Raw genomic sequence first — 26848 nt, 5'->3', positions numbered from 1 at the left:
TGATTTCAAATTATATTATGAAACTATAGTCATCAAAACAGCATGGTACTGGCATAAAAACAGACATATACACCAATAGAATGGAACTGAGAGACTAGAAATAAATCCACACATATATAGCCAACTAATAGTTGACAAAGGAGTCAAGAATACTCAATGGAGAAAAGATGGTCTCTTCAGTAAATTGCTGGGAAAATTGAATATTCACATGTAAAAGAATGAAAATGGAATCCTATCTTACACCACTCAGAAATAATTAACTCAAAGTGTATTAAAGACTTAAATGTAAGACCTAAAACCATAAAACTCCCAGACAAAAACAGCAATTATACTCTTTGACATGAACCTTGGCAACGATTTTGGCATATGATACCTAAAGCAGAAGAAACAAGATAAAAAACAAGTGGGACTACATCAAACTAAAAAGCTTCTGCCCAGCAAAAGAAACCATCACCAAAATGAAAAAACAACTTACAGAATGGGAAAAACATTTGCAAACCATCTATCTGATAAGGGGTTAAATATCCAAAACGTATAAATGACTCCTACAATTCAATAGCCAAAAAACTAGATAGCCCAATTTTAACAAAGGGCAAAGACCTGAGTAGACATTGCTCCAAAGAAGATATAAAAAAAGGCAACAAGTACATGAGAGGAGATTCAGCATCACTCGTCACTGAGAAATGCAAATTAAAACCACAGTAAGATGTCACTTCACACCTATTACAATGGTCAGCCTCAAAAAGACAAGAGATAAGAAATGCTGGTAAGGATGTGGAGAAAAGGGAACACCTGTGCATTCTTGGTGTGACTGTAAATTGGTGCAGCCACTATGAGAAACAGTTGGAGGATCCTCACAAAAATTAAAAAGAGAACTACCGTATGATCCAGTAATTCCACTTTTGGGAATATATCCAAAGGAAATGAAAACGCTAACCTGAAAAGGTATCTGTACTCCCATAGCCAAGATATGGAAACAACCTACGTGTCCATTAACAGATAAATAGGTAAATTGTCTTATACACACACTTATACATACATGTATATACACATACACAGTGGAATGTTATTCAGCCGTAAAAATGAGGAAATCCTATTTGTGATAACATGGATGGATCTTGAAGGCATTTGCTAAGTAAGATAAGTATGACAGAGAAAGACAAATACTGTACGATTCACTTAATGTGGAATCTAAAATAAAAACAGAAATGAGCTCATAGAAAAAAAGACAGACTTGTGGTTACCAGAGGTGGAAGTGGGGGGAGGAGGAATTGGAGAAGGGGGCCAAAATGCACAGACTTCCAGTTATAAGATAAATTAGCACTAGGGATGTAATGCACAACATGAGGACTATAGCAAACACCGCTGTAGGACATAGAGGAAGTCGTTAAGAGAGTAAATCCCAAGCGTTCTCATCACAAAGAGAATTTTTTTTTCTTTTTTCTTTTCCTCTTTCTTTTCTTTTCTTTGTGCCTATATGAGATGATGGATGTTAGCTCAGCCCACTGTGGTAATCATTTCACAATCCATGTAAATCAAACCTCCATGCTGTACTCCTTCAATTTATACCGTGACGTACGTCAATTATTTCTCAATAAAACTGGAAAAAACTCCTCACGCCGCATTCTCTCCAGGGCAGGCTCTTTCGTGTGCTAGAGGACCCAACAGCAGACTTTGTTTAGGGTACCTTGGAAGCAAGTGGAGGCTTTCCCACTCCGGTAAATGAGAAAAGCTCAGCTTTGAGGAACATACAATTTTGAAATGAGTAAATCTAGAAAGAAGGTATTTTGGCTCTGGCATACATATCAAGTCTGTGGTTTAAGCTTAGTGTTTTTCTTTGACGTGCATGGCAGGAGGTGGGGGTCATGTCATCAGCTTTTCCCTGATTAGTGCCTCTCCAGGTCTGAATCTAGCACCGGTCTTCTAGATAACTGGAATACTTTTACAGCCACTTAGCTATTTTGTCACCAAAATAAATACATATTTTGCACTTAGGGAAGACTAAAGTAAGGAATCTCAAATTGGCTTAAAAGCTCAGTGATGGAAATAGAATGAGTACTAAATATTTTTATTTCATTTGAAAATGCCATTTGTTGTTAGAGGCTTTGATATAATTCAGGCTCTGGGTAACTTTGATTTTGGTAAACCTTATTTTCTAGTTTTAAATCTCCAATCACTAAGCATCTGGTTTTTGCTCTTTAAAGAAGCTAATACTCTGACAGTACTTAATATTTTCCATTTTCAGCAAAGCCAGCTTTAAATATTTCCTAGTGCTAATGCATGATTTGTCTAAGCATTTTAGCTAAATCTAATCTTTCATTACTGCTGGTTCGCATCTCTATTTTCAGATGGTTAATTTGCTGACTTTCTGCAAAGTTCAGTTTTGTTACATGTCTGATCAAGCTTAACAATAATTTCCTATATTATATTAGCCAGAGTAATGTTTGTTTATGAGCTTAGAGTCATATTTATTAACATCCATGATTAACTGAAAATTGCCCCATGTGGTATTTCAATCCACAAATGTGTTTTGATTAGAGAAGGGACAATTATTCCATTTGCATTTGATTCTAACACAAATGGTATAATTTTCAGCTCTCTTAGTCAAACAGATAGGAGTGGAGAAAAGAAAAGGTAAGGCCTCTGAAAGACTGCCCACGTGGCTGCCGCTTTCTGATCGTTTAGCCCCTAATGTAATTCTTTTCTTTGTAGCACATTTCTATAAAATAGTTTTTAGTACGCATAATTACCTTAATTGTTCATATAGTCTCCAAAGTATCACTGGGACATTATCTGCTATGCCGCTTGAAACTGATCATTGTGTACTTTCTAACATATGTCATCCTCTTTAGGATTGGATGTCTGACTCTTCAGATTTAATACTTGATGAATATTCTGCGGGTAGGAATCTGGTAAATAAGAAAAAATATATTTTGAAAAGATGATTTATGTTCTCTTTAATTCTGACCACTTTCTCCAAAGTTTTTGTGACCTGATCTAAATCTCCAAGTCTGCTTTTTTTTTATCTGGTAGAACAGAATTCAGCTTTTCACAGATTGCTTGGACTATCAGCATGGGATTCTGCTCAAGAGTCTGATGCTGCTGGAAACTGGAATCTGCTTCTTTGAACGATCAGGGGCTCAGGGTGGTCTTTGGAAGCCCTGAAGTTCCAGCATAGGGTCTAATGGGGGCCCAAGGCATGACGGGGTGGGGGGCGGCCTCCCCACACCTCCTGACATGGGAGTCACCCTCACAGGAACTCCTAGGAGACTCAAGTCGTTTTTTGCTGGAGATAAAAACCACCCTTTAGGGCCAAAACTCTTGGTTCTTCCAGGCAGACAGGGCCGGTGTGGAGGGGGACGGGTAGGGGGTGTCACTCTTTCCTTTGCAGCTCAGAAAAACTGATATAAGGTGACTTGACTTTTGTTGTCTTCCCCGGGCTGAGAGCTATACAGACCCAAGTTTTGGTCCTATAATCTTTTTTTTTTTTTAAAGATTTTATTTATTTCCTTGACAGAGAGAGACACAGCGAGAGAGGGAACACAAGCAGGGGGAGTGGGAGAGGGAGAAGCAGGCTTCCCGCCGAACAGGGAGCCCGATGTGAGGCTCGATCCTAGGACCCTGAGATCATGACCTGAGCCGAAGGCAGTCGCTTAACAACTGAGCCACCCAGGCGCCCTGGTCCTATAATCTTTTAAAGCTGGACTGAACAGAATGTCAGAAAAGCCCCAGTGCCTAGCATGGTTCCCAGTACCCTCCATAATGTTGGCTGAATGAATGAATGAACAAATGAATGAATGGTTCAGAACATCCTATGTGACCATAGGCCTGAAGCTTCCATTTCAAGCTTCTATGCTTCTGATGGCTTCTTTACCCTGTTTGCTCAATTAGCTGTATCCAAAAGTTTTGCTCTAATTCCTAAAAAAACTTCATAAGCACCTCTTAAATTTTTTTTGATTAGCTCTAATCTGCATAGAACCCCCTTTTTGTGCCAGAATGCTAGCTTTAATAAATCAGCCAGCTCAAATTGAATAAATCTATTTAAATACTTATAAAATATTAAGGATGCATTTGGGAAAAGCCTCTAAGGTTACTGTGGCACCCATGTACCTCACAGTAACTAATTTATTAAGCAGTTTGCAAACCTGGAAAGAAAGGAAAAAGAAAAATGGTTTCATAAACCAAGAGCAGAAGCCAATTTTTCAGCTCAGATGATGAAAGGAAGCATGCATTTCTAATCAAAAAGACAGATAAGCCTTCTCTCTCCCACCATTCCCTCACCGGTAAAGTGCCTTTTCATCATCAACAACACTCCATTCCTAATGGCTGCCTGGGCCTTTCTGCACCTTCTCCATACGCTGGTAATGTACACACAGCATCCCTTTGAAACAAGAGCCCATTAGCTGTGGCAGACTACCTTTTCACATGACGATCTTCTGTTGCAAGTCATCAGCGCAGTGTTAAATCATCCCTACTGGGCATGCTCAGAACCCTGTCAGAGGGATAAACTGGTATTTAGAGCCATAGCATGAAAATTGCTTTTCAGCCCCCTTGAAGGACAGTTAAAAAAAAAAAAAAGAAAAGAAAGGGAAAAGGTCATAAACTAGACAGGTAACACCAAGCTCATTCTTTTACCTTAGAGCTTTTCTTCCTTGGATTTCTTTAGATGATCATTTGTGACCCTCAGGCTGATACATATTATGGCTGTCCCTTTGTGCAAAGAGTAGGGTCAGGGCCCACATACTGTGATTGTTCAGTATTCCAGGGGATCCTGCCTCTCCAGCACTTAACATGACCCCCCTCCCAGAGCAATGCCATACACGTTTCTATTAACGACAGCTGTCATTTTAAATGAGTTTGGCCTGCCTTGTAAGGTTCAGAAATATTACCTTTCCGTTATTCGCCATGCTATCTTGCACAGGTGTTGCTGATCGTAGCCATCATGGGGGCCCACAGAGAATCCTATACATATATCCTTAATAATGCCTTAATTGCCCCATCATTTCCCACAGGCCACCCTAAGAGATTGCTCACCTGTTCCTCTTGCCTCTCCCCAAGTGGGTTTCTTGAGCATATACTGATACCTTGATAATAATTGTATCATGTTTAATACAGCATATGTAGAGCATGTGGAAATATTGGGGACAGGGAAGACAGAGTTTGTAGGAGTCACTCTGTTATTTATTTTTCAGGGCCAGCATTAACCAACTGTGTGTTAACACTAGCCATGGCTTCTCTTAGCATCATCTGCCAAGTTTGTGCAGGGAATAATAAACATGATGCCCAACGAGACCTCCCAGTTCAGTAATGGTTTTTTCAGACTCACTGACTAGACAAAGAAAAGGTTTTTTAAGGGCAGCCTCTATCTCCTTTCACCCAGGGTAAAGGGGGGGAGGGTGGACTTGATTTCTGACAAGCCACACATATATGTGGAGTCAAATCATTTGTTGTTTTAGGCCTGGCTTCCCAAGCACATTTTCTCAAGGTGCTTACATGCAGCACGTTTCCATATTTTTCTTGCTCCAAGAAGCTGGTCAGGACATGCTTGAACACAGGGCTTTGCTAAATTATTTTCCTGCCAGTGAGTGTGTTGCAGGGAACTAGAGACTCGTCCTTACCAGCAGGTAGGGTAACATTTCCCAACAGCTCTGAACACTGTGGGGGAGATCACGACCAAGTTGAGGGCTGCCATTCCTGAGCATAATTCATTTCCTGGCCACCATCAATGCCTCCCAGCATTTGTCACCACATCCTGGCTTCTTTGGGGACACAGCCCTCTGGCTGTAGTGGATCTGATCCCGCCTATTTCGGTTACCGAGAGACATCAGCATGACTGAGGGTCTGCAGCCCTGTGATTTTGCCTTTTGGGTTTTGTCCCACTAATGGGTGGCCACTTGAATCTTAGTTTGACGGAAGCATTCAGACAAATAAGGGGAAGAGCTTAAAGATCAGAGACTAGAACTGACTTTTTCCACCCCAGGCAGCAACTCCCTGCAAGGGACGTGGCATGACAGAGCCCAACAGTTTCTCTGGGCTTCTCTGATGATAAGGATTCCCTCTGTCTCTCCAGAGGCCACCCTCTCCCTGGAAAGTTCAGATTCAGTAAATCTCCTTTGAGGCCCGATAATCTGTTTTTAATAGGAGACCCCAGGTGACTTCCCTCAACAGGAAAGGTTCTTTGTAAGGATTTTGGGGAATGTTCTTTTGGCAAATATAGGCCAAAAATTCCTGCCTAGACAGCAAGCTGATGAGCATTTTGACGCATTGAATGAATGAATGACTTCCATCCCAAGTCCAGCCACACAGAGTCTACCAGATAAAATGATGCCAAAGAACAAGTTTGTGAAAGGGGTGCGGTAGAGGGAGAGAGGAAGGACGTGACTAGATGAAAAAAGTTCTGGAAAACTCAAGGCAGGGGTGGGGGGGCGGTGAGGGCGTATGGGGGGCCTCAAGGAGACTCAAGCCCCAGGACAGTTATCTCTGCCTTTGCAAGGGCTGGTTTTAATCACTCTCTTGTACCTTTCGCTGGTGTCGTTTGTCAAACCTTCCCATAAAAGTTGCAGAGTGAGGTTATGCAGCGGGTACCATCATCCATCTCCAATTATTGACCGGAGTGGGAGGTGGGTCGCCATTCCTCCCTCTCCAGCCTGCGCTTGCTATTGTTCTATTCTGCAACCGCTCAGCCCCACACCGGCATGGAGCACAGCCGCCACGGCCTTTCAAACAAAGCCCTTTGCAGCCTGTTACGTGTGCCTTCTGGGTGTGCTCTCCTGGCATGTGCTTTAGAAACTTCCTTTTCTGGGGATTTGCCGATTTGAAACAAATCCCTCAGCTTTGGCCCTGAATCCCATAATTTTAACTGTGTGATGATCAGAGTTGTTCATCAAGCTCTAATAACAACATGTGGGGGGGCAGCTTTCCTCTCGCCCGATCTGTCCTCGGTCGCGCTGCCTGTTCTCTGCCACCCGGCTCACATGTTGCAGTTGAGCTGCCCAACGGTTGAAAGGTAGGAGAGGCACAGGTACCTGGGTCGACAGGGAACAGGACTATCTTCCTGGACATCTGGCCCCACTGTAATCCAAAGACAACTGAAGTGACTGCCAGTGACTAAAGTTTATGATGCACTTAGCACGCCTTGCTGCAGGCACCATTCCAGGGCTTTCCGTGGGTTACTTTGCTAATCCTCGGCAACAACTCCCTGAGGTTGGTACTATCATCAAGCCCACTTTGCATATTCAGTCTGTGATCACATGGAAGCATATTCAGGCGCCTCAGTCGACCAGCTTCCCCACTGAACACATGGCCTGGCTTAGAGGAGAGGTGGGATTTTGAGAGAGGAAGGTATCTGCAGACAAGGGGAGGAGTACAAGGGACTGTATGGTTGAACAGGTGTCAAGAAAGCACCCAGAGACTCATTCTGGATGTCAAGTCTGTGTAAGATTAGGAAAAAAAAAAAAAAAATCTAAGTGCGGTTTTCGGGAAAGGCCAGTGACTGGAACCATAAGATGATTGAAAAGTATCCTGCCTTAGAGCAGGTAAAATGCACAGAAATCAGGCACGGATGGTCAGCAAGGCTAGGGGAATGATCAGGAAGGAGAAAATGAGGGCCTATGTAAGCTGACACGGTGGCAGGCCCACCTGGGGCTGAGTCTGGGACCAAGTAATCAGCATTTGATATCGATGAAGAGGGTAACTGTGCTGACATATGAATTTGAATATAAATACTTTGAAACTATATTTTTTTTCATTTGGCTCTTTACCAATTTTACAGATAACTTTATTTTTAAAACGATGTCTCTGATTTTTCTTGTATTTGTTTTGGTTTGATAACCAGATTTTGTAAATATTTTGGTTTGGTTTCCTTTGCTACTGGTATCTTTCTCCTGGCCCACAGCACATTCTTTTCCTTTTGAGCCTTTCTTAAAACTGATGCTAGGGGAGATAGTATTGTCTAGCATAGCACTGTTCAATAGAAATTCAATGCAAGCCATGTAGGTGTATTAAAAATTTCTAGTAGCCACATTTTAAAAAAATGACAAAAGATAAAATTTATTTTAGTAATGTATTTTATTTAATCCAACATATCTAGTGCATCGTTTCTACATTTTTCTGAAGTCTCGAGTGTATTTTACACTTATAGCACACCTCATTTTAGACTTGTCACACTCCGAGTGTTCAATGGCCATATGTGGCTCATGGCTATCCCTTGCAGAGTGCCATTCTAGCAGTTAAGACCAAACTGGTCATATTCTTGCTCTCTTGCTTTTTAGCTGGTCCTCCTTTGAGTTCCCTCTATAAGCCTTATTTTTCTCACTGGTAAAAGAGAGATCATAATAACGAATGATTTCATGCATAAAACTGTACCAAACCTGGGCCCTGTGCTGGGCTCCCAGAAGCACTCAGTAAATGCTGACAACACCAAGACCGCTATAGCCCAGCTCCCAGCCTGGCTCCCTTCCTTCAGAACCTGTGCAGGCCAAAGTTAGTGCCCAGTTGTTAAGAACATTAGGCTCCTTATTTCTCTTTGTAACTATATAATTATCTATCGTCTACCTATCTATCTTTCTATCGATCTATCCTCTATCTACCTATCTTTCAGTAATTCTCTACTGAGGGCATCCAGTCAGTAGAGGCCAAGGATGCTGCTAAACATCTTACAATGCACAGGACAGCCCCTATCCCCATCATAACACAGAGTTATCTGACCCTAAATTTGAATGGTGTGGCAATTGACTGACCCTGATTTAACCAGACTAATCTGTGTACATATATAGATACGATTTTATTATTCTTTGATCACTTTTGAAGGAGTATGGAAGATGAACTATAGATATATATTAATGGGAAGGCACCAGCCTTGGTCCTTGGGATATCTCTCACTTATTTGTATAGAGGGACTCTGCACAAGAAATTCCATAAATAGGCTTTTTCAGGCTTTCCAGAGGGGAAGCGGTATGATTTGTGCAGTCATATGTGGGAGGCAGATGAGCTCCCACACTCCTGTGACCCACGACCAGTCAGCAGAGGCTCTGCTATTGTGGGGCTGATGGGATCATGACAAGGGTTTGGCTTCCACTGGACTTGCTCCCTTGCCAGAATCGAGTGCCATGTGAAAGCTGACAGCTGCCTTCCCTCTGCCCAGGGCCTGCTGGCTCACAGGACCCAAGGAGAAGGAGCAAGAAGTCACAGCGCCAGTTCTGGGGCAGGTGGCCCCATGATAAGGGCCCTATCCTTCCAACTCCTTTCGCCCATGTATGTTATGATAAATTTACTATGCACTCTTGGAGGGGCCTGGTGGGAGACGGTTCCACCACCCACCTGAAGATAGTGTTAGAATACGCAGGGGTTCCTCGGGGATTTGCAGGCTGCAGGCTACGAGAGAGCTGTATCAGCTTGCCTTTTCTCCTCAGTGTTCTCTCAGAGGTCTTTGCGAGGTCCTTCTTGTCTTAGTTCCTACACTCATGTACTTTCTGCCTCACCACTGTGTTGTTTTCCCTTAAGGTATTTCAGGTTAAGTCTTTTGGGTTTCTCAGGTTCACCTTGGAAATAGCACTGTACCCCGCGTAGACATCAGAGCTCACTTCATTGAAACTTCCAGTAGACTGGAGGTTTTAGTCCCCTTTGCTGCCAACTGTATTGAAACCTCATTTGTAAATCTTGCGGCAAAAAGCTGCTTCGATGCTCCTTTGATTTCTGCCTTCTACAGAGCAGCTGTTTTGTTTGTCTTTGTTTGTGATTTCCCGGCTGGCTGTTGATGGTGCCTGTCATTCCAGTGACCCCTTGCACCGCTCTTTGTGAATGAGGGTAGAGAGAGCACGGGTGAGAAACACATCACGACGCAGCTCCCTCAGCTTCTCACACCACACCTGGCAGCACGGGCTGACAAAGCAGAGATGCCCTGACTGCAAACTTCAGCCGCCACTAATTCTGGTGATCTAGATAACTCCCCAGACCGAAAGACCATTCTCAACATAAGAGTGCAAACTCCATTAAAATTCAAAGTCAGTACGAACCCCAAGAGGAAATGTTCTGGCTTTAAGACCATGTCTGGTGAACAGATGGATGAAAGCCAAGACACTGGCTGCACGCCCTTGCCAATGCGGGGAGCTATTCCTCTCCCACATGGCTTCCTCTTTCACCAAATGATCAGGTTCCTTCTGGCCACCTGGAAAACGCAGAGTCAAACACCTGTTTAAGTTGATATGCTGAGCTCTGGGCCTGCCTCCATTGATCCATCTGTAGTGCACGGCACAGCGCTCACCAGCTGCTTTACTGAGCGCGAGGTGGGGGCACAGGCTTTGATGAAAGCATCAACAATGCACTTAAACCACCGCAGAGTCGATGCTTTCCACATTGGTGGGGACCTGCAAGCTCGAAGCCCGAGGCCTGCCAAGGTTTGCCCAGACTGGGGGAAGGGAGGCGGGCTGCAAGTGCGCCCGCACCCACTGCTGGCCTGAGCACTGCGGCTGAGGCAGACCTTCTCCAGGAGCAGACGGTGGCTTGGCTGAGCCGGTGTTCCGATTCTAGAAAAATGAGGGCATTCGGTTGGAAGCAGCGTTGGAGACCATCATTTTACAAAGAGCAGTTCTCTCCTTTGTCTGGGTAGAGCTCAGCGTACGGAGAAAGCCCAAGACGAGGAAAGAGGAAAGACTTTTTTTTTTTTTTTTTTTTGCTTCTTCATTTGGATGTGTATGTGGCCTTTGCATTTCCCTTTTTTGGCTAGGTGATGTTGAGTCTGTGCTCCTTTAATTTTATTGTCACCACTCTCCTCCTAATAAAAATGGTCATTAAACACAATTAGTTGTGTGGTGCAAGGCAAGCAGCATCTTCTAGCCCAATCCATGAGTGCCCTATATTCTCAGAAGCTTGCTATGATTTGAGAGAATCTCAGGTTATTTTGGAGGGTGGTGCCCGAAGAAATACCACAGCCTGGGTTCTTAAAGCAATTTCTGAATAAATGAGTGGTAAAAAAGGAATCCTCACCACTTTTCTTCTGGCCTAATATCTACATTCATGGTAGAAGAATAAACGGGCCCAAACATTCTATTGAGGACTTAATATGTGCCAGGCACCGTTGTAATACTCTTACCAATTAACTAATTTAAATCCTCACAACCCTAGAAGGGAGATAGCACAGTCTTACGGCTGAGGAATCTGGCGCACAGGGAGGTTCAGTAGCTTGCTGACTCTCGCGTTGTCAGCGAGTGCTGGAGGCGGGGCAAACCACGGCTGCGTGGGGCTGGAAGACACTTACCCACTAGGTTCATTTCCCTCCTGGACGTTTAGAAACGAATTCATTTTTACACATTTTTACTACAAGTTAGTTCTAAAGTGCCTGTTTCCAACATTAAAAAAAAACAAACCACATTTTTTCAGGTAACTCTTTCCCAGGTAACCTAGGTGCTTTTTCCCTCCCAGGTCTTTACTTGGGCCTTGCAGAGAGAGAGGGCTTGGGTCACCGCCTCTTGTTCACGGAATACTCACAAACTTTGTGGCTATCCTAGCCTCTTGGGCGATTTCCAGTCCTATCTACTTCTAACTGCTCTGAACTCTGTGAGCAAAATAATTTGATTTGTGATGTGAAGGGCACGTGGGCACGGCAGAGCATGGAAAAGCAAAGACACCTTGATAGCTCCCAAATGGAGAGAGTGCAGGGAGAGGCGAGGTGGCCCCCAAACTGTCTGCTCCCTTCCTCCTGGAGTCACCAGCTCTCCTGATGTGTCCCGAGTATCCACTCACTCCCTTCCCTTCAGGGAGCAATTATCTTTAGCTTGTTAGTGTGAGTCTTCGACCCGGGACCTAAACCAGTCTTTAGTCACCACATTTGACAGAGAGATTTATCACTGATGAAAAGACAAGTCAATCTACAGAACCTTAAATCTGTGTTTTTCTGGGAGTCATACCAAGTCTCAGAAGGTCACTCTCTAGCATTAAAACACCACGGTCTTCCAAGACCAGTGCTATCCATTGTGGCTTCCCCATGGCCAAGAAATATCCCTTATTGACTAATATCATGGGTGGTAGAAGAAGGAAGGTAATGGGGAAGCAATCTTTGCAGTGAATTAGTCTTTTATACTTGGTGGCTAACTCTTGGGCCTGTGGAGTGGAGGCCCCGATGGCCGAGGCCTTGGTGGGTATGCATAAGTATTCAATGTGTGACAGAAAAAAAAAATTTTTAACCAGATGGTAAAGATAGACTAATCCCCACATTTCACCTAGTTCAATTCTAATGACAGAACGGCAGAAAATACAAATTCGGAAGACATGGAGTCTAACCTCAATTCTCCACTTATTAATTGTGTGACCTTGAAGAAGTCACCTACAGGCTCTTGGCTCAGTTTCCTCACTCACTGCATGGAGGATTTGGACCAGATCATCTGTCATTGCCTGCCCAGTCATAGTAGTAATGTGTATAAATTCAAGGTGTGTGAGTGGAGTTAGGTTTCCATTTTACTTTGGGATTTTAAGGAAAGTTAAAGACTCTTCAAACCGTGACAAATTTAAAAAGCAAGCAAGTTTATCATTTTCACTGCATACTGTATGTATGTAGATATATAAATATGTAGTCAGCAGCTGGAACATAATGCAAGAATTTTTCTGAGTAATTTCAAAGCATATGTCACGTACTGAATGGAGATTTCTAGGACTTCTCCAATTGAGAACTTCAACACTCACCTCTAATATATTCCGACTTAAAGTGTGCAACCTTGTTTAAAATGCACTGCTAAAGCATATATTTTCATGTATTGCTATGTCTGAATGCATGATAACCAGGTTGAAAATCAAATTATCTGTGTTAGGGTGAATATTATAGTGTGAATACTGCCTGCTGTGCTGTGAATGAATCTTGTAAACACAATCAAATGCATCTTTCCCTTTCTCACGCATTCAGCACCCCCCCTGTTCAGAGAGGCGATTCTTCACCTTCCGCTTCCCATTGTCACCGCGGTTCATATTTATCGTGGATGACATCTTCAGCTTCCACGCAGCGTGAGCTCTGCCATGTTGAAACTGAGCATTCTCCCCAGAACATAAGCCTTGAGATTAAAGCCTCTTCTTGAATAAAGAAAAATAAATAAATAAATTTTGCCCTATGTGAAATGCTTTGCTGCATGACAAGGGTCCGCCGAGAAATTTCAGGTCTCTCAAACTGTTTTACGGAAGGCAAAGAGTAGATGTGTAAAGGGAGCCATTTCTGCTCAGTTGCTGATTTACTAAATTATCCCAGCAGGAGGGGAGGGGTATGCTGGGTGCCATTCAGAGGGGACCCTGAACTTCAGGAAGCATTAAGCCAGCAGAAAGCCAAAGTCTTTCAGGGAGGGGAGTGGGTGAGTCCTGCGCTGTCCCCAGCTTTGTGTCACTCCTGCATTGCCGTCTAAATACTTTGCGGAGCAGCCACGGTAGGCATTCATGGAGTGCGTGGCTTTCGATGCTGACAAGGGATTAAGGGAGGACTCCATCCGTTGAAGGGAACTCCATTGTTCCAAGGCCATACAAGGCAAGGTTGCTGTGAGAGCTAAGCAAGTGATGGCCCACGCAGGGTTGCACTAGATCTTTCCTCCCGCTGGCAGCATCCTTACCTACTGTTGCCAAATCTCCAAAGTTCACAATTGCAACTTCCAGAAAGGGAAAATAAACTCCATGAATTATGGGGTTACCCTGACCAGTTCTTTATGTAACAAGTCAGTTAGTTGCTCCCTTAGCAACATAGAGAAGGTGATGGTACTGGAGATGAATTTCTCTCTCCTTTCCAGACCCTTCCTTTCCTTTTTTCATATCTATCCTTATTTGACCTGCAGCACTTATCACCCCAGAAAGGCCCTATAGCTCTCAAGCGGCCCTCCCTGACCTGTGCCCACTGCAGAGTGCCTGCCTTGGGCAGCTTTCCATTGCTTCCCTGGACCCTTTACCCTGGTTCTCTCCCCATATCTACATCTCCCTGTCTGTGGGCCTCTGAGGTATGAATACCTAATGGGATGTCATAGCTCAATTCCCAGGCAGAGGTCCTGTCTTATCAGAGGTCTTCCATGCCAGGAAGAAGCAATGGTGACATTTTAGACCCTGGGGCAGACCAGAGGTTTGAGCAGCCTAGGACCCTTTTAGTTCTGGAAACATGGCTTACAGGCAGCCACCTAGCCACACAGTCAGCCTGGCTTATTCCCAGAAAACATCTTTACTTATTCATCATGGGTTGTGACAGTTGGATACTCACAAACCCTCCCAAGAATAGTAATAGGAGTCCAGAGTTATCTTTCAGGCAGATGTCTCCCCCTCCAGCCCCCAATTCTTTTCATGCATTAAAAAATAAGGCTAAAATGAACCTCAAACTGAGTCTTAAAGAGGAGGAAAACATCACAAAAGGAGATTCTTTATGCCAAGTGTGGATGAGAGAGAGGGTCCTCCCGGGTGTTACTCCTGCTGTGTTATAAGCAGCCTGTATCGCTAGGCAAGGGCCATTATTTTAGGCCATGACTAGCTGGCTGAACTACCTCCACCTGCCCTGTAGATTTCTCTTCTAGGCATTGACTGATGTTAGCAAAAAGCAGCCCAGAAAAATACTGGGGAAATGCAGGGATTGATCAGCTTTGAACATGGAACCCATGAAGATGATAATCCTTCTCCATTTTCATCCCACATCCTCCCCTGCACTGCTGCTTCCTCCTACCCACACACCTTCCAGTGTGCAAGCTGTTTCTCCCAGGTCCCCTCTGTCCCTTAAGGTAGACCCATTTTCTGAGGCAGAATAGATCAGGACTCCTCTTTTTTGAAACAATTCAAGGGTCACCTGGGTGGCGCAGTCGGTTAGGTATCCAGCTCTTGATTTTGGCTCAGGTCATGATCTCAGGGTTGTGGGATCAAGCCTCATGTCGGGCTCCACTCTCAAAATGGAGTCTGCTTGTCCCTCTCCCTCTGCTCCTCCCCCCACTCACTCATTCTCTCTCTCTCTAAAATAAATAAATAAATAAAATATTAAAAAAAGAAACAATTTAAAAAACTCAAGGCTTGATACTTTTGAATATTCTAGCTGAGGGATTTCAAGATGGACAGGAGTTTGGAAGTCCCAGAGTAGCACGGGAAACAGGAAACAGGATTTCCTACGACCTCTCAGCTGTTGCTTCACATGCATTACTCATAACTCAACAAAGAATTATGCCTTGGGGGCACAATATATGCTCTAATATTACAAACAATAATAAATACCATTTATTTACCACTTATTGAGGGCCAGGGACTGTGCTAAGCGCTTTCCACACATTATTTCACTTAATCTTCAAAGATTCCCATTATTATTCCCTTTTACAGATAAGCTAACAGAGGCTTAAAGTAACTTGTTTAGAGTTTTAGTTAGTAAGCAGCAGATTTGGATTTCAAACTGAGGCAGCCTCACTCTGAGACTACAGAAAGAATGTGTGTGTGCGCGCATACACACACACACACACACACACACACACACACACACACCCCAAGTAAACTCCCAAAGGGCAAGGACATTGTTTGTTCTCTGCTATAAACTGCAGCCTGGAAACTGGTCCTTGGCAGACAGTAGACACTCTATAAAGGCTGAATGAATGATGAGGGTGGATTTAACCTAAGGCTCAACTAAATTCATGAATTTAAAAAATTAGATAAAACTAATATTTGTTCATTTTTTTAGCATTTCAAATTGGTTGTATGTGTCATCTCATTTTATTCTCAGAAAATCCTGTGCAGTTGGGATGGTACATATCAAATAAAGAAACTGGAGCCCTGAGAGTTAGAGACAGATATTTCTCATAGCTAAGTTAGTGATGGTCATAAAAATGGCTGACATTTCAGCATTGCAGAGCATCAGGAACTGTGCTATTACTTTATATTTATTCAATTATTTAATACCAATAAACCCCAAAATATAGTTCCTCTTATCATCTCCCTTTTATAGAAAAAGGAACTGAGGCACACATAGGCTAAGAACTTGCATTTACATACTTAACTACGGTATGTGTGAGTATTAAATCTGCATGGAGATAGGGTTAACTCCTGTGCCTTAACTGTTATTCTTGTATTTTGATTCACACATTTCACCTGAAAGAGGTACCAAGAGATATTTTACTCTGATAGAATTTGAGGCTCAGGGAAGGTAACAGATTTTCCTGGAATCATACAGCTGACGGCATAACCAATGGCAAAACTGAGACTGGAATTGTGCCGTCCAGTGAAGTAGACACCAGCTACATGTTGCTATCTAACTTTAATTAATTAAAATTGTGCAAGACTGTTGAATCTCAGATCTGTACCTCTGAAACAAATAATGCAATACATGTTAAGAAAGAAAAAAAGAAGAAGAAGAATGTAGCAGGAGGGGAAGAATGAAGGGGGGGAAATCGGAGGGGGAGAAGAACCATGAGAGACAATGGACTCTGAAAAACAAACTGAGGGTTCTAGAGGGGAGGGGGTTGGGAGGATGGGTTAGCCTGGTGATGGTATTGAGGAGGGCACGTTCTGCATGGAGCACTGGGTGTTATGCACAAACAATGAATCATGGAACACTATATCTAAAACTAATGATGTAATGTATGGGGATTAACATAACAATAAAAAAAAAAGTAAGTAGCTAAAAATTCATTTCCTTAAGTTGTTCTAGCGCCTTTCATGTGGTCAGTCATCCCACGTATTTAGTGGTGACCCTATTGGACAATGCAAATGATCGATTTCACTGCCCCTTTGGTTTATTCTCCTAATATACTCCTGTTCTTCTTGGTAGCACCATGTGCATGCATTTCTCTACAAGATATGACTTTGTGCTATGAAACCAAGGCTCTGCATTTATCTACTCATTCTTGCCTTCCTTGTGTTATAGGCCCACCATTGCCCAAGGCAACATAAAGGCCCGTCTTCCAAGAGATTTGTGCTTTATTTAAAGAACTAAAACCATTTCTGAAACAGCCAAGAAACAATTTGGAGCCATCTGAGGAATAAATATAATAATTCCTTACATTTATGTTGATATCAAGAGTTTATAAAAGGCTTTCATATGTCATTGTCTCATTTAAGCTCCAAAGTAACCCATTAAATGTGAGAGCAGATATAATTTTACCCATTTTCTAGATGAGAAAGCTGAAGCTTTGCATGTATAAATGACCAACTTGAACTGACATGTCAAAGCCTAGATTAGACGACTCATGTATGCATGGACACATTGGAGGAATTCAAAGTAAGAGATATAACCATGAAAGGAAAATTTCTGATTTTCATTGTCTGTGTCTAATCCATACCCAGTTTAGGAAAAGTAGAGAAGCATGAGGCATGAATGAAACATGGTCCCTGCCCTCTCAGAGCTTGTCACCCAGTTCAGAAAGTATCCATATATCCATAGATAAAGTATAAGCTAGCAAGCAGCAGATGTCATGGTAATATGCAATTTTGCTCCTTCATGTAGCCTCACTGCTTAGCATGGAGCCCACCCCATAGTAGGTGCTCAATACCCATTTGTTGAATATATTTGTGTGTGCGTGTAGTCAATGCTTGGGTCCAGGCAAGGGAACAGGCAATGTATATAATAATTCAAGACTCTGAAATGTGACTCCATCTCCATCTATTTATGTAGTTGTCAGTTAAAATGTACACTGACTTCTCTCATTGCTTGAACTGCTTTTCTGATAGCAATTTTTATATAAACACATCTTTACCTCAGGAAATTGGCTAAGACATTAGATTACCAAGAAAGGCTAAAACTATTGTGGGAAACAGCAAAAACAGTTTGCATTTAAAGTAAAAATAGGAATGGAAGAATGATATAGGAGAACTAGTCACAGACAGCTAGCTGTTGGACCCAAAATGGGAGAGCCTTTTGGAAAATGTTTGGGAAGATAAAGTTGTCATTTGATTTGGGGTATCTCTGTCACTTGACCCAACTGCTAATGGAAGGGAAAAGAGATTTTTAAAAAATATATTGAAAGCCTTCTTGAATGACTCCCAATATCCTAGAAAAAATTGTGAATTGGGTACAAAACTGGGTACTGGGAGGATCGATTCTATTTTTTTTAAACTTCGAGCAAAACTTAAGAATGTAGTAGATCTATGTTTTATTCATCTTCACCATCCCAGTAGAGAATGAACAAACAAGCAAATTTGTGAATTACATTTGGGACTATTTCTAATTTCAATCAGAACTAAAGATGTAGTTAGCGTTTTCTAATACAAGTCTTTTCAAAGTAAGATGTTCATACTTGATTGGTATAGGGAAAGCCTGTAAGAGGGGAGAGCCCACAGCTACCTCAAAATTTACCAGTCTCCTTAACCATCTGAGTGATGCTACCTCTAAGGTGAAATAGTATGAAGCCTTGAATTAGATGCTGCTTCACTCTAATATGGGTTTCTCTTTCTCTTGCCCAGGTCCTCACTTAAGGAGCAACATAGGCCTGATATCTTCGCAGGAGCATCTACAACTTAAATTAGGACAGGGAGAGAGACTCTAGGGGCTAATTCTCTAGGAGCCTAGGATACTGCCATCCCCTCATAAGTGAATTTCTATAACAGCCTCCTAACAGGTCTCTCTGCCTCTAGTGCTTGCTCTCGGCAACCCATCTGTCTTGCCCCCCTACAAGCTAGCTCCTCATTGCCTATGAAATAAAGCACAAACTCCTTGCCCAAGCATTCAAGGCACAGCACCATCTGACACTGGCCTGCTTCTAAAACCTAATTTCTTACTTCTCCATTCTAATCAAACTGCTCTGTTCATTACTTCATAATTATATTCATATTTAGGATGATTCTCTAAGGTTTAACCATACCTGAAATTGAAGCCCCAGGTTTCTGCATTTCCTTGGCCTGTAGTAAGATACAATGCTTATTGATTGGATGGATGGAAGGATGGATTGATGGGTGGAAGGATGGATGGATGGCTGGAAGGGTGGATGGATGGGTGGAAGGATGGATGGATGGATGGATAGATGGATGGACTTCATCCCTGTTTCTTCCAATTCCCAACTCTTCTTTACTAACACATTTTGCATTTGTGTAGTCCTACTTTGAATCCCAAGTCACTGTCTCTACCTAGTTGGTACTCAGCATATGCTGATTTGAGTGGCTAATTACTAATTAGCTAACTAATTAATTAAATCAATGAGTATTTGTTGAGTGCCTATTATATCGTAGGCACTGTACCAGGCATCAGGGATAGAGACAAATGACCTTCCTGCCCACTAAATTGAGCTCTCAGTCTAATAGGGGAACAAATGAGAAAATCACCAGTCGGTTCTATAAAAGACACACCTGGGGAGTGCTGTGTGAGCTCGTTGGGGAAATCCAGACGATGGTGATTCAATAACATCTGAAGGACTAAGGAAATGTTCCCAAGAAGTGATAATGTTTGAACTGAGGGATGTTTACTTGTGTTTTTTTCTTCAAATCCACCAGGAGTGGGATTTTGTTTTGACCAGGGCCTCATACTTAGTAATATTAATCTTTTGAATTTTGAGCTGCCTCACCATGATTAAGGAGATTTCCTACCCCTATCTCAATTAATTCTCACAAAACTCATCAGGCAGAGGGGACCACAGGACCCAAGAGCAATATCCATTCAATCTCATGGTCAGTATCATTTACAAGGAAGGCTTTTTTTTTTTTTTGATCCCCACTATGAATCTTTCAATCCCACTGGGCAGTTAGAAAGGATGAAGTTACTTAGGAGAGGTGAGGATTTTCTGGTTTATCTTTAATACCTCTGAGCTGCAACAGCTTCACATCATTATGGTCGATTTAGGCCTTATTTTTGGAGGGGGAAGAATTAGGGACAGGTGGAAAGGCACTTGGAGAATCCAACTTCAGGAGACATCTCAGAATATGAGGGGGGATAAATGGTGCCAGCACGAGGCATTCATTTTCAAATGCATTCTAAGAAAATTATGTGTCTCTGCTATAGGGGAGAACTGAGGTCACCCTAGGATTAAGGAAAGAGGAGACATTTATGCTAACAAAAAGAGACTAATATCAAAGGCTCCAGTTTTAAAATGACAGTTAAATTGTGATGAGTTTGGTTGCAACCTCTCTGGCTGAAAGAGCTTTGTCTTCTAAATGCCAGGGGAGTCCTCCCTCACCTCTGCTAGCGGAGTTTTCCTTGTCTTCAGGAAAGTGCTATATAAATATGGCAGAAATATGTTCCTGGATGTACGAGAAAGAAAAGATGGGCTTTAAATTGCAGCACAGTGAAAGTTTGTAATCCCAGCACTTTCCTCCGGCTCTTAGTATCTAATCCTTGAAGCCACTTGGTGAAACTCAAAGATTACATGGTAACTTGACTAATAATTTAAGAGCTGCCAAAAGAAAAAATATAGTCCACCTTCTTTAAGTAAAGATCCGTGTGAGTCATAGTCCTAAAAGCTCCTGTATTTAGGCTGCAAATGTAAAAGCACTGAGCAAGAAACTACCCAAACTCCTTTGAAATGAAAACAAACCCGATACATCGAAGGTCCAAAGATTTGTAGCCATCACTCATTCACCTAAATTCCCAGGATACTCATGAATCTGGGATGGTCCAGACCAGAATTTTCCATTTTTAGTGGGACAGCTTTCTTGAGCAGAGGGCCATGAAAATGTTGGAAACATTTCCTTTCCTCATGTTACTATTGAATTGTTTTTACCAGAGAGAGACTGTTAAACACACACACACACACACACACACACACACGCACGCACACACGAAGCTTTGGGCTCTTAAAATATGAGACTTATTTGTCTTAGTAGCTTTGTTTTCTTGCAAAGTGTGTTCTGGTCTTAGGTTGCAAAAGGAGTAAGACCTCCTGCCAAGATGCATGTTAAGGTGGATGCATTAGCTACTTCATGGTAGTTTGTTACTCTTTTGTAAAATGTGCCATGTTTTGAGGAGGATGGGTTAGAGCACACTGTGGGGAGTGAGAACATGGGTTTTGAGGTTAGGCAGATCTGGGTTTGAGTCCTGGCCAGTTGGATCACTGGCTTTGTGACCTTAGGCAAGTTTTTTAACCTAAGAACAGATTTCTTCATCTGTAAAATGATGATAACACAACCTACCACATGGGATTGCTGGGAGGATTAAATGAGAGTAGGCATATAAAGCCCTTAGCAGGGTGTCTGGCATAGCATCAGCACTCAATAAAGAGTAGGTGTTATTTTTGCAATTACCACTATTCCTCCCATCATCTAAATACCATGGAGTCTTGCTGAATCCACACTCTGATCTAAGATAGCAGACTCTTCAGGTTTCTGGTGATGGTTTATTGGTACTTCTCAGTGCATTGAGCACATGTGGAGCTATGATCATGGGAATTAACAATCCCCTGGATCTATGTATGATTTAGAGGATAGTGTGCCATTTTGTTTGACGCAATTAATAAGAGACAAGGACACATGGGAGCATGTCTAACAGAGTCACTGCAAGATGTGAAACTAAGTCATATGCGGAATGAGAAATCTGAAGGTATTTAGCAGAAAGAAGACTTAGAAGGAATAACATAGCCCCTTCCAAATATGTGAAGGGCTATAGTATCAAATGGGAAAAGGACTAGACCAGAGTTTCTCTATCTTGGCACTATTGACATTTTGGGCTGGATAATTTTTGTTGTGGGAGTGTCAGGTGCATTATACAATGTTTAACAGTATTCCTGGCTTCAATGTACTAGATGTTAGTAGAGTTTTGGTGGTTGTGACAATAAAAAATGTCCCCTGGGAAGCAAAATCATACCTTTGTTTGAAAACCACTGAACTAGATTAATCTTACAGAACAGACTAGAACTATGACCAGCTTATGGAAATGCCCATGAGGAAGTTAATTGCTCATCCCAAGGAAGACTTTGTTACTAACCAGGAAGGCCCCATTACAGAATAGACACCTCAAAGTGCAGTGATCTCCTGGTCACTGGAGGTATCTAAGCAAAGGCTGAGAGACCGTTGGGGTTTTTCTTTCTTTTTTTTTTTTTTTATTTTTTAAAGATTTTATTTATTTATTTGACAGAGAGAGACACAGCGAGAGAGAGAGCACAAGCAGGGGGAGTGGGAGAGGGAGAAGCAGGCTTCCCGCCGAGCAGGGAGCCCGATGCGGGGCTCGATCCCAGGACCCTGGGATCATGACCCGAGCCGAAGGCAGACGCTTAACGACTGAGCCACCCAGGCGCCCCGTTGGGGTTTTTCTAAATGAAGTACCTATTTTGAGTGGATTGTTGGTATTCATAATTTCCATATTCCTTATTTTCCCATACTCTATGCTGTTTTTGAAACAAATTTCTATCATTTTAAATGGGCTCTCTTAACAGAGTCTAGTCCATCCTCAGCACACAGTTATAAGGACAGTACCAACATATTGATGGGGGAGGGGACCATCAAAACTCTGGACTCTGCCTTACCACTGTTTGTGAGTTGCTAAACCTCTCTGGGCCTCAGGATCCAAGATGCTTTCATTCAAATCCAACATACTACGGTTCTGGAATGCTGTTTCTTAACTGTGTTATCAAACCATAAGCTTTCTGTCTTACTGCTCCTCTTCTATAATTAATGGTGTAACTGGTAATTCTGAAACATTCTCATCCACTCAAATCTAGATATTCTGCTTGCTGAAGCAATTAGCTCTTAAAATCTGAACAAGAAGAATAAGATAAAAACTTACAAATTTAGATGAAATATAAATGGATATTACCTTTCATTATTAAATAAAAAATATGTGTAAGCTTCAAAACTGCTTCCTGTAAAAAACACAACACTGTGCATATAGAAGGTAATCAGTGTATAGTAACTGGGTTAAATGAGATAAAAGTACCTTGCTACATAATGGATTTATGCTTAGAATCCAGCATGTGGTCTGATTCTTGGAACATTATCACAATTCTTATTAAATTTGAGATACTTTTTTTCTCTATATAGTCTCTAACAACATTATATTATGTTATCACAGACCCTTCTTGCCATATGGCTCTCTGACCATATATTTCTAATATTAAGAGATAGCATAAACATGCTTTCTTATAAAACTGGCTAAATGTGTCCATTGCAAAGACAATAAACTGATTTTCAAAGAGGATAATATGTTCTATAATTGTCAGATCCAGAGTTACTTCTTCCAGTTGAATGAACCAATCCATCATCTGCCTAATATGTATTCACTTCTGAGGTCTAGAGATTTGTCCTTCCTAACACTCCACTTGAGGATGATTAGACTAATAAACCAAGGATAGAACTAACCCAAGAGGTAAGAAGTGGTAAGAAAGAGATCATTGCAAGAGGAAGAAATTGCTTGAACTTCTCAAGCAAGGATGCCATCATTCTGAGATTTATTATAGATGGTCCATTTGTTTTCTTAAAGTGGCTGTCAGTCAGAATAGGTTAGGTTGTGATGCAGTAACAAATGAGTCCCAGATTTTATAACAATAAGGGTTATTTCTGGTCTTATCCATCTTGGGTGCACTTCAGTGCTGCTCCCTGCTCACCCTGTTCACTCTCTGTTCACTCCAGAACCCAGACTGACAAAGCAATTTCCCTTTGGGACATTGCAGGTCACTAAGTAGGGGAGAAAAGAACCTGAAGACCACACACTAGCTATTAAAACTTCTGCATGTCACACACACCACTTCCCACACAGTTCACTGGGCTATAGTTAGTTGCATGGCCAAGCCCAGCCAATAGGGAGTGAAATATAATTCTCCAGAGAGGGGGCCATGAATATTTGTGAGCAATAATATAAGCTGCCTAGTTCTTTTCCTGCAGAGTTAATCACTGGTCAGAGACAAGATGAATGACGTAAGCCTGAAAACTGGAAGCACACCTGTGTGTGTCCATTCATGGATGGGGAATTTGGAAGGGCATTTCTTTGTCTGACAACTCTCCTCTCCCTCCTGCTGAGTTGGGTGGGGAACCCGAAGTTCTGTCATCTTTCCCACAGCCCCCTGTTAACTTTGGGAGAGAAGGTACCAACGGTGTCCCCTGATGGAGTGAAGATGGCAGGCGCAAACTGAAACACCGTGTTTTCTCATGTAGTTTCCTGTCGGTGCATCTGTGGGTGTGTGGCCACCTTGCTAACTAACCACTTGTAGAGACATTTAGAAACCCATGTGTCTGGCCTTATTATGGCAAGACGGCTCCACTGGAGCTGAGTGTGAGCAGGTGGCACTGATGAGCTGCTGTCTGTCTAGTTAGTTTGCCTTTGTGGGCTTCTCTTCTTTTCCAGGCCCTATTGCTTATGACATGTGTGTTGTTGAAATTGTGTCAGAGTGAAAATCTCTCATTGACCATAAAAGGAGGAAAAACAGGCAAATGTGGCATGTAACTTCTCTGCATAAATCTCCTATGTTGCCTTAACCCCTTATGTGGCAGGAAAGTAGCTCATCTGGAAGTTCTCTCCATTGCACATTAGAACACAAATTCATTGTTTTCTTTCTCCTCTGCATCCTAAAACAGCACACCCCGCAAGTGTTTGGGAAGCTGTGACTCTGCAAAGCTCCTGAGTATCCCCAAAGAACAAACTTGGAGTCTAACACTAGATGATGTCAAATGCTAAATGGCCTCTTGTTTGGGCAGCCAGAGGACAGATTTAGATTTGAAGTCATCATCTATAATCTACTAAATTCATGAGTTTATGATGTGATTAGGCAGGCTTTTCTCTGCAATGGCCGAAAAATAAGATAATGCAACGGAAACTGAATTCATTGGATGTATAAACAGCCTTTTCTCTGAGATGGTGCTTTCTCTAGGTCAGATTTCTTGTGATTGGCAGGAAGCTGTGACAGCTCATATTGTATGTTCCTAAGAGGAACATGGGTAGAAATGGTCAATTAGAACTGCCACTCAGCCTCTCCTCACATCGGCTGCTGGTGGACTGCGACTTGGGCTCTGAACTAGCTATTAAGATGGGGAAATCCTGCTCCCCATTGTCCTTGGGTTAAGTGAGGTGATTCCAGAAAAATCTTAATTGCATGCCCATATAGCTAAAGTTACAACCCAGCAAAAATGAGGCGACTTACACAGTGGGATAGAATTAGCCATTCTTCTGTGTAGGTACAGGATAATTCCTTTGGGTAGAATATTTCCCCCTGATTTTTGTCAAAACCACTGAGGCAAATCTGCCCCTTGTCCCACTGCACAGCTTTCTCCTCTATGCACAAAAATCTTCCCTCACCCTCACTACACACAGACACATTCCCTCCCAGAAGCATGTAGCAACGCAGCTATACATGTGATTTTCCTTTCCTCTTTCTTTTTCTGATGCCCTGATTTCAAGGTGAATGGGGTCAGTCCAGAGAGCAGCTGGTTGGAGTTGGTCCTTAGCGAATTTCCTCCTTGAGTTGTGAGATTCGTTGCCAAGTCATTCATCTCTCCTTGCATGTTTGTTGTAATGTTGCAAAAGAAAACAGAAGGCAAGTTCAGCCCAATATGGGAAACTAGATGAGCAGGTGGGGAAGACATATAGAAGTTCTGTCAATGCCATCATGAAGAAAATGTTGTACTAAAGGTGAGCTAGAGAGAATGTTGAGTTTGGATCCAGATTTCTTTGAAGTGGTTTTTGGGATTAAGCAAGTGGGAGAGATTAAGGAAGGGAAAAGGAAGGGAGAAGAGAAGAGAAAGTGAGGGAAGGAGAAAGCATTCTAATCAGGAAGGATAGGTGGAAATGAAGGAGAGAGATTCTCTCAGGTATCAACATGGTCTGGAGGCTTTCCTACTGGATTGAGTTGAGAGGAATGAAGAAGCACCTAGACAGACTGGACGTGGGGTGAGCCTGAGTAGGGGAATGGGCAAGCCGCAAAATCTTGAAGTAGTCCGTGAGGATACAGAGTGGGTGGGAACCCCTCCCTTCTGTAAGTCAGAGTCTACTCTGCAACCTCCTGGAACCCAGATGACAATGGGATAGCCAAGAACCACCATGCTAGCGCTCTTGGCTGATAACTGCCTTATGTCCTATCTTCCTGGTACTGTTGAAGCCACCTCTGGGTCCAGGCAGGAATGGGGAGGAGACCCTTTCCCTCCAGCTATTCATGCAAGAGGGAAATCCTCCATCAAGGCTACCCAACCTATACCCCGTGGTCTAGTCTGGGACTCTCACTTATGACAGCTTGTTTTGAGCAGGAGCTTATTAGGGTCAATTCTTTCAGAACATAAATGCTTTGTCCTCTCAGACACAAATGGCTGTACTGGAGACATTGGTGGCTTATTTTAGTAGCCAGTACTCATTGAGCTATCATGGACTCAGACTGGGGTAAAGTTGCAAAATACGCCAGACGCTGGTTTGCTTTTCTGGAGGGACTTGTGCTCTAGTGGGAAAAGAATGACTAGTTCACATGAAACAGCAAAAGGCGGGTGGGGACTTATACTCAAGTATTGAAGTTTTGGCCAGACTTTAGAGCCCTCTGTGAGCAGAGAGAGTGGGACTGCTCCAAGATGTCCTTTGGCAGAGCTAAGTCCTGGGCCTCAGAATGTAAGGGGGGGAAAGAACAGAAGGAGGAGAACAGGGAGAGCATCCCAGGTCTGGCTGAGGTAGCTTGAGCACACTGGGCAAACTGGGAGTGACACGAATCTGTGGGGACAGAAACTCAAAGTTTGGAAGGCATTATTAACACTATTGGTGTTGCTATTGGTTGCTATTGGTTGAACACCAAGTGCTAGGGTTTTGCACCCTCACCATGATAAAAGACCCAGACTTCAGATTAAAGACCCAGGCTTTTGTAATTCTTACAAAGTGGCTACTAAGTGCTTGGGACTATGTCAGGTCCTGTATATATAAAAAACCAAGGGCAATGCCTGGGACACAATAGCTCCTCAATATATGTTTGGACGTAATTGAATTATTTTTGGAATTACAGAGAATCCTTTCTTTCTTTCTTTCTTTCTTTCTTTCTTTCTTTCTTTCTTTCTT

Source organism: Phoca vitulina, unplaced genomic scaffold, assembly GCF_004348235.1.
Source record: "Phoca vitulina isolate PV1807 unplaced genomic scaffold, GSC_HSeal_1.0 scaffold12, whole genome shotgun sequence".
NCBI classification, from domain to species: domain Eukaryota; kingdom Metazoa; phylum Chordata; class Mammalia; order Carnivora; family Phocidae; genus Phoca; species Phoca vitulina.
This window is presented reverse-complemented; position numbering follows the sequence as displayed.